The 16194-nt window shown below is 47.9% G+C and overlaps 1 pseudogene; it reads left to right on the top strand.

The window, feature by feature from the left end:
* The window catches only part of LOC111957146 (sodium-dependent serotonin transporter-like), a 17006-nt pseudogene extending 4432 nt beyond the window's left edge, over nt 1-12574 (top strand).
* Nucleotides 12575-16194: the final 3620 nt, after the last annotated feature.

Below are 16194 nucleotides of genomic sequence, written 5' to 3'. Positions count from 1 at the left end.
TGACAGCTCAGCAAAAACATTCTCTGTAACTTACACGGACACCACTTCACAAAACACACATAACACTTACATACGCCGAATTCCCCCACCCACTTCACCTTACGTTAACAAAATCCCCAACTCTGTCATACAAGTAACACCACAACACTGCACGGTAAGGACGAAGCCATACAAGCTATTTCTCGCGCAAACCATGTGTCTGTATGTCGATTGTGTTATGTGTTTCTTTGTTTACAGGGCCAACACAACTGGAATATCTGTATGATATAAATGGACAAAATACTTAAGTTATATTATTTAGTGAATTCATACTGCTTAGCCTTTCGTCTTTAAGCGTTCTTCTTAATTTTTTTTAAGGATCACAAACTTCGTCTCTAACATAAACTTCTATTTTTTACCGTGTTAACGACAAAACCAAACAAATCCGTATACACCTCTAAAGTAGATTGATCTGCTGCTGACATAAAAAAACTAAAACAAAAACACAAATAAAGTACATGAAGGACTGGAAGAGAGTCTTTTATCTTGATTAGTTGCTCTCTCTTCCTATAAAAACAAAATCACAAGACACTATTCAACCTACAGGCAAAAGTGTGTCCTTGATGTGTTTCGGCGCATGCTTATCCTAGAAAGTTTATGCAGCGGCAGAGCATCATATAATCTAGGAGGGGGAAAAGAGTTCCGTTGGGTTGAACGGTCTGATTTGAAGCACCGTCGACTAGAGTTCGTGCACCGTAGAGACTAGATACAGTGGTGGTAGTGATGGAGATCATCTTAGGTGTTCGGCTTCCTCGTTGTCTTACACAAAAAAAGAAGTACTCCCGCTAGAAACCCCAAGTTGTGATCTTTAAAAAAATTAAGAAATTGCTTCCAGAGAAGGCTAGAAGTTATTCCTTATCACTTCAGTATTTCTACTATACATCATTTGTTGTCTCTGTAACAAGCAACATAATGCTCAGAGTTGGCGGAATTGTTGCTCTCGTGTGTGTGGGTGTTCTTCTGTTACTGACAGAGTTGCAGGATCTTTGTTAACGTAAGGTGAATGGTCGGTGGCGGACATTGGAATGCCCCCCCCCCCTATGTTATAGTGTTTTTGATGTCACGTGTACAGTACAGTGAAATGCCTTTCTTGCAAGCTCACACTATGATAACCTTGACAAAAGTGTTTTTTCTTCATAGCTCCAAGTTGCACCTATTTTCAGAAACTTGTAGGATTCTGTGGGATCTGATCGCAGTGATATTTCAAATATGTTGTTCAATGATTTCATTCTCTGCTGGGATATCGTTGATTATGAAGTGGTTGTTTGACGTTACTCAGTGCTGAGCTAATGTAGGCGCTATACGGCAACCCAGAGACTCAAAAAGATGGTACTTTAAAGGAAGTTTCACTTATCTGATTAGTTTGAACTAATTWKTTGGTGGGTTACACTTTGCACTCTTTCTTCCAGCTCTTGTTTTCTCATCTTTATTTATGAATATCCATCAAATGCTCTGCTTCCACCTCCTATATGTACTCTGTTGTCACTCCAGGTGCCTTATGCGGCTTGGATAGGAGCATTCTGCATGACTGATAGGGGTACGGACTGGAATTCCATGGAGAATTGCTGGACAATTACTTTTAATTGGGATAAGGGCATTCCATTTGAATTAACTCTCCCTTTGCCATTAAATTCCAATTGAAGCAAACGAGTATAAACGAGGAGATTAGCGCCAAAACCTTTTTTTCCTTCATTTTTCAAAGTTTAACTCGTTTCTTACTCAAATCATGGGACTTTTTAAGCGGGGTATGTGGTTAACGCAAAAAAAAATAATTGGGGTGCATCTTCAGTCAATGTAATATAGCGCATATTTAATACATTTTAAGGTCGATACAATTGTGTTTATGATATTTGTCAAATGTCATCAGTATACAAGTTTTAAGACGCACTATGATTTTTTTCTTTCAGTGTGAAATTCCAACATAGAAAAACATGGTTTGATTTCGAGCCCTGTCACAAACTACATCTTTCTGAAGACGGCTTTCATCAGTTTCATTTTAGTTTTCCTGTTTGAAGAAAATAGCTTCATAACAATGTGAATGAATACACTACTTCATTAAATTACTTTATTGTGAGTCTGTACATTACACCAATATTACATTACACTGGTACACTACTTTTTCCAGTCTATTGCTAAGACTTATACTTTGTCTAACATATACAGTATATGGATTAAATGAAATTAAAATGATAATTGACATTAAAAGGCCCCAGAATGAAGGGTAGTTGCAGTGAAGAGAAAGGCAACAGGGAACACAATGGAAAGGACAGGAGAAACGCTCCCGTTGGATACTTTTGCATATAACTGGTAAATATCTACTCTGACCATGCTGGAAAGTAGTTAAACATAAAAATACATTTAAAAAGTAGTCAATTTATTTTTTATTTTTAAGTACGGTACAAGAAGAATATGTCTGTGATACATTTTTTTATAATATGTGTTATCAGGGTCTCAAAATCAGAGGAAGTCAGTTGGTTTCTGGACGCAAATCCTATCAACTTGTTCCATCCTGCCTTAACACACAGACTGCACATTGATTTCATCTATCAAACCATGTACTTCTTCTGTTTTTTCTTCCTTACAAACCTTGTTGCTGCCTGAATTTCTTTTAATTTTTTWAAATTTTCATCTAATTTATGAGGTGAAGTTCAACATTCATATTTTTTCTCCAAAGGTATAGAGACCCAAGAAATCAGATGTGATTGTAGCTTCGGGCAGTTACAACAATGTCAAGAAAGAAAATAAACTAACGTGTTCCAGCAGAATCCCCTCAGGCCTTCTTTGGCAGGGACTTTCAGATTTCACAATTCCCCCAGTGTTGCACACTTTTAACCCCATAGTGACATATCACTCGTCAGTCGCAGTGTCTTCACCCATTTGTCTCCGTCTTTCCCTGTGTTAACTAACCACTCAGGATATTCCAGAGAAGCTGAAATAAAGGGAAAACCATTCAAGGCAAAATACACAAGTAATTCAAAAACATTTTTATTTTTAACATGTCCTGTTGTTATCACAATGGTAAATTACACAAGTGGTGTTGTGTTTGTGTTGCAGTCTGGTACAGGTTGTGTCCCCACTGGTGTTTGTCATAGAAGCAGCGTCCCCCCTGGCCCAGCCACACCTCTCTCTCTATGATATCCCTCATCCCCTGATGGGCACCTCATCACACCGTGCCACAAGTCCACCGTCGTCGCTAACAACCACACCACGCCCCTAACCACCGGCCATCGCCATGGAGATGAAACAGTCAATGATGGTGGACAGAGAGAATGAAGGAGGAGAGAAAGAGAAAGGGGAGGAGTCATCGCAGGAGAACGGCAGACTCATGCTGGCGGACGGAGGGGTGGCAGAGAAGGGGGGCCCCAAAGTGAACTCTGGTGGGGGGTCAGGAGGGGTGTCCAACGGGTACCCCACGTCCACAGCACCGAGCCCCAAGGAGGGAGCGGGGGGTGTACCCACAGGGGCCCTCAGGACTCTGGTGGTCCAGCAGACCAGTCTGGACCAGCCCCGGGAGACCTGGAGCAAGAAGATGGACTTTCTGTTGTCTGTGATTGGCTACGCCGTGGACCTGGGAAATGTGTGGCGCTTCCCCTACATCTGCTACCAAAACGGAGGAGGTGAGACCAGGGCCTGTTCATTCGAGCACACTGTTGCAAAAAGCTCAAATAAGCGTTTCTTGTTGGACAAGTCTAGGTAGTCCCTCCTTGTTTCAGCCTGTTTTCTTAAGTTTGGTGCCTAATGAACACAACCCAGGTTGAGGGAGAAAGTAACACTGGAAAGGAGAGAATCTGTATCTGGGAAAAGGGAGGTTAAGGAAATTGACAGATTAAACTAAACCATCTACAGTATACTGGTAACAATATAGTTTTCCACCCAACATATTTTCACACTTAATCATATAGCTAGATAAAGAACCATAAAGCAAGATAGATAAATCGGACAAAGCTTCTGGAAAACACAGACCATTCAAACCAACCAAAACTTTGATCAAATGAACATTTACACCTCGGACAGAAATAGCACTGGGTAAATACATACACGTTAAACCTTGTGTCTTCTGTAATGAATGTTCATTTAATGTTCCCAGATGTTTACAAGGGAACTCTGCTGTTCTCCCTGCCTTTCTACAACTCTCCTCCTCACATCAAATACAGGCCTCCGATTCCATTTTATTGAATTTGCAATAATAAAATCTTTGCAATATCCTGTTTCTCTGTTTAGTGGGAGCGAGGGAAAGAGAGATGGAGACAGGGGGACACTTGATAGAAGCAACACTATTAATTGTCTGTTTTTATGAGAGTGGCTTCAATCTATTCTCTCTCTCTCTCTCTCTCTCTCATTGCTTAATAACCTGTCTCCTAGTCCCAGCTACTGAATCAACAGTTATCTTTGCTTTCATGTCAACCACACAGATATAAATTCCTAATCAAATACAGAGACAGACAGGCTCCAGTCCAGCCAAGCCCCTATCTCCCTGGTATTCTCCAGGGTTCGCCATGTCTTTTTTTCTCTGACATTTCCAATTCCTCCTCTCATTCCCTTTGCTCTTTAGGGTCAGCTACAGGTCAGTGTTGAATGTTCCTGATGTTGATGTCAGTTGTTGTTCGATAAGGTGTGTAGAAATCTGGCAAAGAGTGCAGATATGAAACATGTGAAGTTTCTATTTTTGACTCATGAATTAAATGTTTTTTACTCAATTACCAACCGCCGCTTATGTTCCTTTCTCTCTCTCTCTCTTACTCCGCTCTCTCTCTCTTCTCGTCTCTCTCTCTTCGCTCTCTCTCTCTCTCTCTCTCCTCGCTCTCTCTCTCTCCGTGCCTCTGGCTCCTCTCTCTCTCGTGTGCTCTCTCTCTCTCTCTCTTTATCTACCCTCTATCCTCCCCACCTCTCTCTCTCCCCCCTCCCCTACCTGTTCGTCCAGGTGCCTTCCGTCTGCCTATCATTCAGGTGGTTCATTGAATGGCGGTATTCGGCGGCGTGCCTCTGTTCTAACATGGAGCTGGCACTGGGCAGTTCCAACCGCAGTGGCATCTCCATCTGGAAACACATCACTGCCCATTCTTCAAGGGTAAAGAAGAGAGGTAGAGGAGAGGAGGGAGGGGATGGATAGGGTGGATTCGACTAATTTTGTTAACACAATGAAGCTTGTCAATCTATTTTGATAAGTGTTATGGAGAGTCAGGAGAAGAAGAGTTCAGCAGAGAAGAGGGTCAGGAGAGCAAGAGGTCAGGGTCGCAGAAAGAATTGAGTAAGGGGAGAACGATAGAGGTCAACAGCTGGGAAGAAGAGAAGCCGGTCGGGAGAACTGGAGAGTCTAGCGCGATATCGGTCGGAAGTCGGGTACAGAGATTGAGTGAGGAGAAGTAGCGGTTTCAGTGGCGATGGAAAAGGTCAGAAAGAGGAGTCAGGGGAAAGAGAAGTCCAGAGAGGGTCAGAAGAAGAGAGCAGGGGAAGGTCGGAGAGAAGGGGCGTCGGGAAGAAAGATGAGTTCAGGAAGAAGGGGAAGTCGGAGAAAGGGCGAGAAGAGGAGTCTGCGGGGAAAGAGAGGTCGTCAGGGGACGGGAGAAGAGGAGTCAGGGAGAAGAGGAAGTCAGGGAGAAGAGGAGTCAGGGAAGAAGAGAGTCCAGGGGAGATAGGATCGGGAGAAGGCGCGGAGAAGAGAGTCAGGAAGAGAAGGGGAGTCGGGAGAAGAGGAGTCAGGGGAAAGAGGGAGTCAGGGGAGAAAGAGGAGTCAGGCGAGAAGGGGATCGGGTAGAGAGGGGAGTCGGGAGAAAAGGGGAGAGAGATTCAGGGGAGAAGAGGAGTCAGGAGAGAAGAGAGTCAGGAGAGTCACGGGAGAAGGGAGTCAGGGGAGATCGGAGAGAGTCAGGGGAGAAGAGAGAAGTGGGTCAGGAGAGAAGGGGAGTCAGGGGAGAAGAGATCAGGGAAGAAGAGGATTCAGGAGGAGAAGAGGATTCAGGGGAGAAGACAGGAAGTCAGGAGAAGGGAGCAGGAGTCGGGAGGGAAGGGAGTCGGGAGGGAAGAGGAGTCGGGAGGAAGGGAGTCGGAGGGAAGAGGCGTCGGGAGAGAAGGGGAGAAGAGATCGGAGAAGAGCGTCGGGAGAAGAGGGAGTCGGGGGGAAAAGTAGTCGGGAAGAGAAGGAGAGTCAAGGGGAGAAGAGGAGTCAGAGAGAGAGGCGTCGGGAGAGTAGGCGTCGGAGGAAAGAAGGCGTCGGGAAGAAGGGGATCGGGAGGAGAGGAGTCAGGGAGAAGGGAGTCGCGAGAGAAGAGGGGAGAAGAGGTAGTCAGGAGAAGAGAAGAGGAGTCAGGGGAGAAGAGGCCGTCGGGGAGAAAGGGGCGTCGGGAAGAGAAGGGCGCGGGAGAGAGATGAGTCAGGAAGAAGGGAGGTCGGAGAAAAGGGAGAAGAGGTCAGAGAAAGAGGTCAGTGGGAGAAGGGAGTCGGGAGAAGGGGAAGAGAGGAGTCAGGGGAGAAAGGAGGAGTCAGGGCGAAGAGGATCAGGGGAGTAAGAGGAGTCAGGGAGAAGGAGTCGGGAAAAGGGGAGAAGGGTCAGGAGAGAAGGGAAGTCGGGAGAAAAAGGGGGAAGAAGGGAGTCAGGAGAGAGAGGGGATCGGGAAGAAGGGGGAGAGGAGTAGGGAAAGAGGACTCAGAGAGGAAGAGGAGTCAGGAGAGTCAGGGAGAAGGGAGAGAGGAGTCAGGGGAGAAGAGGAGAAGTGGAGTCAGGAGAAAGGGGAGTCAGGAGAAGAGATTCAGGGAACGAAAGAAGGATCTCAGGGGAAAGAAGGATTCAGAGAAAAGGAGTCAGGGGAGAAGAGGAGCTCGGAGGGAAGAAGGTCGGGAGGAGGGGAGTCGGGAGGGAAGCGGAGTCGGGAGGGAAGAAAGGCGTCGGGAGAGAAGAGCACGGGAAAGAAGGGGAAAGAAGTATCGGAGAAAGCGTGGGAGAGAAGGGGCGCGGGAGGAGAAGGGCGTCGGGGAGAAAGGTAGTCGGAGAAGAGGCGTCAGAGAGAGAAGGAGGAGTCAGGAGAAGGGGAGTCACGGGGAGAAGGGAATCAGGGAGAAGAGGATCAGGGGAGAAGGGAGAAGGAGAGTCAGGAGAAGAAGAGGGTCAGGGAGAAGGGGATCAGGAGAAGGAAGTCAGGGGAGAAGCGGGAGCAGGGAAAGGGGGAGAATGGGCAGTCAGGAAGAAGAGGGAGTCACGACGGGGAAGGGAGAAGGGAAGTCAGGGAGAAGGAGTCAGAGAAGGGATCAGGGAGAAGGGAGTCAGGGAAGAAGGGGGTCGGGAGAGGAAGGTCGGGGAGAAGGGATCAGGGGGAGAAGGGATCAGGGAGAAGGGAATGGAGAAGGGAAGTCAGGGAGAAGGGTAGGAGAATGGGAGACAGGGAAGTCCAGGGGAGACAGGGAGAATGGGAAAGGGAAGTCAGAATCAGCCGCTGAGAAGGGGAACATGGGAGAAGGAAGTCAGGGGAGCAGGGTGGAAGAAGGAAGGTTCAGGGAGAAGGGATCAGGAGAAGGGGGGAGAATGAGAGAGTCAGGGAAAGAAGTCAGGGAAAGGAGAAAGGGAGAAGGAAGTCGAGGGGAGAAGGGGGAGAATGGGAGAAGGGAAGTCAGGGGAGAAGGGGGAGAATGGGAGTTGGAGGAGAAGAGTGGAGTGGTAGATCCAGAAAGACAGTGAGCAGCTAGCTGCCGGTTACAGCAGATAGATGAGTGAATGTCTGAGAGACAGATAATATGAACTCTCCGACCCCTACAGCACGTTCCTCATGAAAGCCTCTGCATCCCCTTGTTGTGGTGATGTCCAGCTCTCTGTTATGGAAATTGTCACATTTCCCACGGAAATGCCAGCATGCTTAGAAACGTCATGTTATGTAAATCCCAGTTGTTTCCAAATGTCATCTCCTACTTGAGTCGGACTTGAATTAGCTTGAAAATAGATAGATAGGTTTAGATCTCTGAGTGATGGATGGAGCGAGTTATCACCGACCAACGCCACAACACAGAACACACCTTCATCTCAAACTCTCTTCCCAATCGGTCAGAGTCTGGTTTGTTCGATGCCCGGGTCCGCCACTTGCCTCGTTTGTCTCTCTACCCCACTCTCTGCCTCCTCTCTCATTCATTCATACCTGTGTTAATCCTAATGGAAAAACAAACTCTTCTCTCCATCACAAACTCTCTCGCTCTCTCTCTCTCTCTCCACCAGGTATCATCGTCACCATCTAAAAATTACTCTAGGACGTTATAAAGGCGCTGTGCAGGTTCATGACAAGTCTGACGATGCATTATAATAACTGTATTGTAATGCATTATACCTTATGTTGTCTTTTCCTTTCTGCGAAAGGTATCGGCTTTGCCATCTGCATCATAGCGCTGTACATTGCGTTCTACTACAACACCATCATGGCGTGGGCCCTGTACTACCTGCTGGCGTCGTTCCGGCCCACCCTGCCCTGGACCACGTGCTCCAACCCCTGGAACACGGTCAACTGTCTCCGCTACCTGTCCACCGACAGCAACGTCACCTGGACCAACACGTCCACCTCGCCCGCCGAGGAGTTCTATACGTAAGTCAAGACCATGTAAGTGCAAGGNTACCTGTCCACCGACAGCAACGTCACCTGGACCAACACGTCCACCTCGCCCGCCGAGGAGTTCTATACGTAAGTCAAGACCATGTAAGTGCAAGGAGGACGGAGGGACGAGGAAAAGGGGGCTGCCAGGGACATTAGACGGTAGAGGACGGAGGGGTAGGGGTAGGGCTCGGTAGAGGAGAGGGAGGAGAGACAGAGAGGACAGTGACTGGATGGGTGGATGAAAGGTAGATATGGATAGGTGGAGGGAGATGGGAGAAGACCCGGCAGATAGAATGGAGGTAAAAAAAGAGACTTTTTAACTTTTCGGTTAAAGTGTTACCTGAACTTAAAATGTTTAGTTGGCCCAAACTTGTCTCATTCAGCTGTTATTTGTGCATCTACCTAAAGAAAGGCTATGAAAGTGGTTACACACACACACACAAACAGTGCTTTTAACGTGCAATATTTTCAACTTACATATTTGACACGTGTTTACATTGTGCGTGTTCATTTATATAGTAATTATTATTCAACATGAACTCACACTTAATCTGACTTCTCTCATCATTAATTTGATTGACTTATTTCAGCAATTTTAGGGTGTTTCCCATTGTTTTCATAAACCTTGTCATTCTGTCCATCTGGTATGTTTTCTTAACTGGTAACCTGGCATCTAGCTATAGATCTTTGTCGCTCGATCGTCTTTCACCGTGCCAAGTTACTTTTGCCAAGTTATCTTGTCTCCTTATTCAGTTGTGTCAGCATCACATATCCACAATATGTTTCTTCAATTTCTATCCTTGTCATTTTCTTTTTTATCTATCTCTTGCCTAGTCCCTTCACGTTCTACCTTTTATGACCCTGGAAATCAAGTAAAATCTTGCTTAATCCATTTATTTAGCGTCCTTCGCCGTGAGGCTGATACTTAAGCTAAATAAACACACGCGATACTGGCAAGAGCAACTGTTTATTTTCTTTCAAAATATCATGAATTATCCCCATCTATCTGCAGCAAGCAACCTGCCACCCCCAGATGTATAAATGCCTTTCATATTCTCTCTCGATCACTCTATTTCCCTAGAAATGACTCCTTTCTCTGTTATTCTGTCTCATCACCCTCTTCTCAACCTTCTTTTCCCGCTCATCTCTCTCTTCTCGCTGATTCCTCTCTTCACGACAATCCCTCTCCTTTCCCTGGTTGATCCCCCCCCCTCTCCTCATCTCTCTTTCCATCTCCTCGCCCCCTCTCTCACCCCTCTCTCTCCTTATCCCTCTACTCTGACACCTTCCTCCTCATCCCTCTCCTCACTCCTCTCTCTTTACCCTCCTATCCGCTCCTCATCCATTTTGCTCATCCCTCACTCTGTTCCGTAAAGGCGTCAGGTACTGCAGGTGCACATGTCTCCAGGGCTGCACCAGCTTGGCAGTGTGAGTTGGCAGCTGGCTCTCTGCCTCCTGTTCATCTTCACCATCGTCTACTTCAGCATCTGGAAGGGAGTCAAGACCTCTGGCAAGGTGAGCATGGCTGGGGGACGGAGAGGGGGAAGGAGGGATGGAGAAACAGTAGATAACAGTAGGTAAACACTGTGAACTCTGTTTCTCACTGATGTCTTCTATTCATACGTGCCCCTCTCTTTCTCTCTGTCGCTCCCTGCATCTCTTCCTTCCTTCCTCTCTCTCTTCCTCATATAACCCTCTCTCTATCTCCCTCTCTCTCTCCTCCACCCCTCTCTCTCTCTTCTCCACCCCTGTCTCTATCTCTCTCTCTCTCACTCCCCCACCCCTCTCTCTCCCCTCTCTCTCAGGTGGTGTGGGTGACAGCCACCTTCCCCTACCTTGTCTTGCTGGTGCTGCTCGTTCGTGGGGCCACTCTGCCCGGGGCCTGGAGGGGCGTGGTCTTCTACCTCAAACCTGATTGGGGGAAACTACTCAGCACCACAGTGAGTTGGCCCACTATTGGTTTAGGTTTCCAGCCAATCTTTTGTCATCATACAACACACTGACACCGAGTCATACTGCCTGATGTCTTTCTAATACCTAGTTTGTCTTCTTCCCGCTTTCTTATCCACCCTCTCTCTTTCTCTTTCTCTTTCTCTCTCCCTCCAGGTATGGATTGATGCAGCAGCTCAGATCTTCTTCTCTCTGGGGCCAGGTTTTGGGGTTCTCCTGGCCTTTGCCAGCTACAACCCCTTTCACAACAACTGCTACAAGTCAGACTCCATTTCTCTTGATACAGTACAATCTGTTTATGAACCTGCCATATGGGATGTTTTTCTCCATGTGGTTTATTTTGCCTGTGACTTGTTGTTGATTCCCTCTCTTTCTTCTCCTATCTCCCTGTTCATCCCCTCTTTCTGTCTCTATCTCTCCCCCCCACTCTGCCCTCGCTCTCTACCCCTCTCTCTCTACCTCCCTCCTTTTCTCTTCCCCCTCTCACCATCCCTTTACCCCTCTCTCTCTCTCCCCCTATCTCAGGGATGCATTGCTGACCAGCTCTGTGAACTGCCTGACCAGTTTCCTCTCTGGGTTTGTCATCTTTACCGTGCTCGGCTACATGGCTGAGATGCGCAAAATAGGTGTGGAGACCGTAGCCAAGGATGCTGGTAAATCAATCAAATCCATAATCTATTTTTCATATCCAGCAGTTGTTGTATGATTTTTTTTWAATATTTTTTTATTTTTTATTTTTTTACATCAGGGCCCGTATTCACAAAGCGTCTCAGAGTAGGAATGCTGGTCTAGGATCAGGTGTCCTCCCCCTTCCCTTGTAATCTTATACAATATGATCTTAAAAGGCCCAGTGCAGTCAAACACGTGATTTTCCTGTGTTTGTATTGACCAATAAGAAAGAGAGTTCCTAACCTCTCTGCCAATAACAGCTACTTTTCAGTTTTCCCCTCCCCACTCAGAACAGTCCTCGCTAAAAAGCAATTTTTTTTGGGACCAATTAATTGAAAACAATCACAGTAAGGTAATGATAAATGATTTGATATTGAGATAAAAAAAACGGATGCATTGGACCTTTAATGGAAAACTGATCCTAGATCAGCTCTCCTACTCTGAGACACTTTAGACATACAAGCCCAGATAGTTCACAGGTTATCTGAATTCAGACAGTACCTGAAATCTGGCAAGTGAGTACAGACCAGACTGTGGAGAATCCTAACGTAAGACACACGGTCATAACAAATTCCCTGCTACGGTTCTAGTTACACGTGCATACATCAAGACAGGACTAATTGTCCTCTATTCCTTTTTGATCAAGGCCCAACACCACATATAAAATCCTCAGGGGCCCGTATGGAAATAATTACAATCCCTTAAGTGCTTTCAAACATGCAAGAGGACAGTTAAGATGCCACATTTCCACCACGCGTGTGTGTGTGTTCCCTTTCCTAATATGTTGATTGTCTGTCTCTTCTGCCAGGTCCCAGTCTGCTGTTCATCATCTATGCTGAAGCCATCGCCAACATGCCCGCTGCCACCTTCTTCGCCATCATCTTCTTCCTCATGATCATCATGCTGGGGCTGGACAGCACGGTCAGTGGCATATATACACACACACGTGCGCGCACAGATGAATACATATGTACAAATGCACGTGCGCATGCGCGCACACACACGTGCATACAGGCGCGGTAATCTCACAGAATTATTAGACTGGTTCTCAAATTGATTGTCTGTTTTTGATCAGTTCTCCGTTCTTACATAAATGTACTTCTATTGTGTGTGCTAATTCATTTAACCCAGGCTCTCAGGTTGTGTTGAGTGTGTATTCATCCAATCAGGCTCTGAGCTTAGAAGGGGGGGCGGGGTTACTGACAACAGAACGGATGCTGAAGGAACAGTTTGTGTCTGAGGATCTTTCTGTCTGGGTTTGCCTGTTTTTTGTGATTTTCTATAGCTGCGCAATTATTATTTTTCTCTTTCTCGCTCATCACTCTCCACCTGTCTCTCTCCACCTGTCTCTCTCCACCTGTCTCTCTCCACCTGTCTCTCTCGCTCATCACTCTCCACCTCTCTCTCCACCTGTCTCTCTCCACCTGTCTCTCTCGCTCATCACTCTCCACCTGTCTCTCTCCACCTCTCTCTCCACCTGTCTCTCTCGCTCATCACTCTCCACCTGTCTCTCTCTCCACATGTCCTCTCTCCACTGTCTCTCTCTCTCGCTCATACACTCTCCACCTGTCTTCTCCACTGTCTCTCTCACTGTCTTCTCGCTCATAAACTCTCACCTGTCTCTCTCCACTGTCTCTCTGCGCTCATCACTCTCCACCTGTCTCTCTCACCGGTCCTCTCGCTCATCACTCTCCACCTGTCACTCTCACCTGTCTCTCTCGCTCATCACTCTCCACATGTCTTCTCCACTGTCTCTCCGCTATCACTCTCCACCTGTCTGTCTCCACTGTCTTCTCCACTGTCTTCTGCTCATCACTCTCCACCTGTTTCTCCTTTTTCTCTCTCCTTCCTCCTCTGAGTTACTCCTCTATTGACTCCTTCTCTCTCAAATTTAATTTCAGTTTAATGTCTCTCCCTTCTTGTCTTCCTGTGTTAGTTTTGCGTCTGGAGGGGGTGATCACAGCCATGCTGGATGAGTTCCCCCAGTTGTTGTCTAGGAGGAGGGAGTGGTTTGTCCTGGCCTGGTGTGTGTCTGCTACCTGGGAGGCGCTCTCCACCTCACGTAGTGGTCTCCATCACCAGCCTAGTTCTCTACTCCACCCACCTCAGTCCACTCCACCCAGCCTCGGTCCCACTCACAAGCTCGGTGCCAGTCATCCAGCCTCGTCCCAGGTCCACCAGCCTCGGTCCAGTCCACCCAGCTCGGTCCCACTCCACCCAGCCCTCGTCCCACTCACCCAGCCCGGTCCCACTTCACCAGCCGTCGGAACACACGAGTCCGGTGGGGACTTAGGCTGGTGGAGACTTGGGACATGGGCCGGCCTCGGTCCGCGGTGGAGGGGGCACTGGGCGTTCCGCTTGGCGGATGGCCAGCCCTAGTCCCACTCAAAAAAGCCAGCCGGGGTCTCGCTCGGTCGGCGTGCGGCCACTTCCAGACCAGCCTCAGTCGCGCGCTGCAGTCCTAGGGCGTGGCGAGTCCTAGTCCACTGGGCTGGGCTTGGAGTTGGGCACTAGAGGTGGCATGAGAGTGGAGAAATGCCAGCCTAGTCCACTGAGATGGGCTGGAGCTGGGAATCGGGTGCTTGATGTGGGGACTACCAGCCTTTCTCTGGAGGCGGGTCTGGCAGGGGCCGGACTCACTAGCAGCCCCGTAAGCTTCTCCAGAGGGGGTGAGGGCTGGTGGTAGTGGGCGACCCCATTGCCACCCTAGCTCCCCCCTTCCCCCCGCTCCCCACCCCCCCTCGTGGTCGTGGAGGCAAAGTTAGCCATCCGACCCAGTGTCGTGTGAACCTCAGTCCACTCCACCTCATGGGCGATCAGGGCTGGCCAGGGCTGGTGGAAGTTGCACCGGGCACCGGAGGCCTCGCAGTGCCTCTACTCGCGACCGCGGTCAAGTCCATCCGCCCAGCGTCAGTCCCTACTGGTGGATCCAGGGCCAAGGCCCTCAGTCCACGGGGCGGGCATGCGGCCAGCCTTTGCGAGTCTTTGGGACCACTGGGCTCGGAGTCGGAAGCCTTGTCAACCGAGGCTTAGCTGTCTGCGAACCGATTGAGGGGCTCGGTCCCAAGAGCTTGGGTGGAGTGGGCACTACTGGCTCAGGTCTTGCATACGCGATGCGCCAGCGTTCAGAGTACCACTCTGCAGCGCAGTCTCGTGTGTCGGAGCTTGGGCATGATCTTACACGTCAGGGTGAGTAGTTATAGCTGTTGGCATGCACGAACGTCTGTCCTTTGGTTAGCATGTAGCAGCTTACATTCTAGGCCCAGGACAAACTATCCGTTGTCCTCCTAGACATGATAACTGGGATGAACTCGCATAGCAAGACTGATCGCGTGCGTGTTGACTACGCGAATAAGTCCGATCCAGACCTGAAGCTAGGACATACTACACGATGGAGTGATAGACTAAGAGGGAGTAGACATTAGACTGAGATTCGAAATTTGAGTAGTGAGAAGGAGTCGAGTTAGATCGGTATAATCAGAGGAGGAAGGGAGAGCGCTAAAGCTTGTGAAGAGAACAGGTGGACGAGCATGAGTGGACATCGAGTAGATCTGGCTGGTACAGGTGGTTAGTCTGGTGGAGGAGAGAGTGCGCTGGTGGAGGAGTGATGTGATAGTACGTGGAAGTTGAGAGATGAGTGCCACGGGTAGAGTGACTGATCATCGGTGAGATGATGTGATCTTCGCATGAGTCGAGTAGAGCACAGGTGGAGATGTGCATGATGTCTGTGCGGTAGAACGATGATGAATGATGCTGAGATGCACAAGGTGGCACGAAGATAGTCATGCACACTCTGGTCTGTGAGAGTGTGAGCTGTAATCGTTGACGAGACAGTGTAGTGTAGTAGACGGGTGATGGTTAGGTGATGTGTGAGGCGATGAGAGATCAGTTGGGGATGTACAGGTGGTGTGAAAGCAGATGCGTGTGCAGGCTGAGTTTCGGTTTCGTCATGTTGAGAGGGACGCAAAATAAGGATGCAGAAGATGAGAGATCAGGTGGGCGAGTTAGCATAGTTGGAGAGAGAGATCGATAAATGTGTATTGGGTGTTGTGGAACGAGTGTATTAGAGATTGGTGATCTTGGTGTGTATATGATTTGCAGGCACGCAGTGGAGTCGTTTCGTGCGATGTCATTGAGGTGACTGGCACTGAGAGGAACATGTGCTGGCCGTGGAGGTAAGTCTGAGGGTGAGCTAGGTCTGGGTTGGGACATGCAGCCGATAGGATTTAGCCTGGTGATGAGTGGAGTGAGAGTGAGCAGCTGGGAGTGTAGGAAGTGAGAGCAGAGATGAGAGAGGGACGAAGAGACGGTACTAGTTGCAGTGTGAGTCGGGAATTTGTACGATTGAGAAGCATTAGGTATAGAGTCGATTAAACGATCAGTTTTATCGCAAACACAATAACTATACCACAAATTTTCTTGTTAGAAACTCAGATAGTTTGTGCATAGTGGATTAGGGAGACATCTACTCTCTGATATTATATAGAACACCGGCAACAATTGCCTTCATCGAGACAGAGATTATTTGAACATTTATTAATCTCAAGCTGTAAATAACAAAATTCCTAGTTGGGTCTAGCACATGTTGACATATCAGCTACTGTTCGACTGTGCTTTAAATCACGTCTTGGGAAAATTCTCGTTTTTAGAAATTATTGATAATGACTTTTAGACTTCTGATAGGCTCAATTGACATCGATTTGAGCCTCAATTTGTGGAGTCGAGTGCTTAAACCCTGTAGAGATGTATGTTCAACGCGCATCCTGTCGACTCAGATTGACCTTCTTGCAGCTCTCGACATCACTGCGCGAATCAACAACCATAGAGTAGACGTGGGTCTAAAAGACTGTAAGTTAAGAAAAAATTAGCTACGCACAATAGCTAACACAGATGTTTATGTACGTGGAAGTGTCAGGAACTGATCAAACACGATCTGAGAGAAGACTAGAGTTAACGCATCGCATAACGC

The sequence above is a fragment of the Salvelinus sp. IW2-2015 genome, linkage group LG4p (assembly GCF_002910315.2).
Source record: "Salvelinus sp. IW2-2015 linkage group LG4p, ASM291031v2, whole genome shotgun sequence".
In the NCBI taxonomy this organism is placed as follows: Eukaryota; Metazoa; Chordata; class Actinopteri; order Salmoniformes; family Salmonidae; genus Salvelinus; species Salvelinus sp. IW2-2015.
The sequence above is the reverse complement of the archived record's forward strand: the minus strand, read 5'-3'. Positions and strand labels throughout refer to the sequence as shown.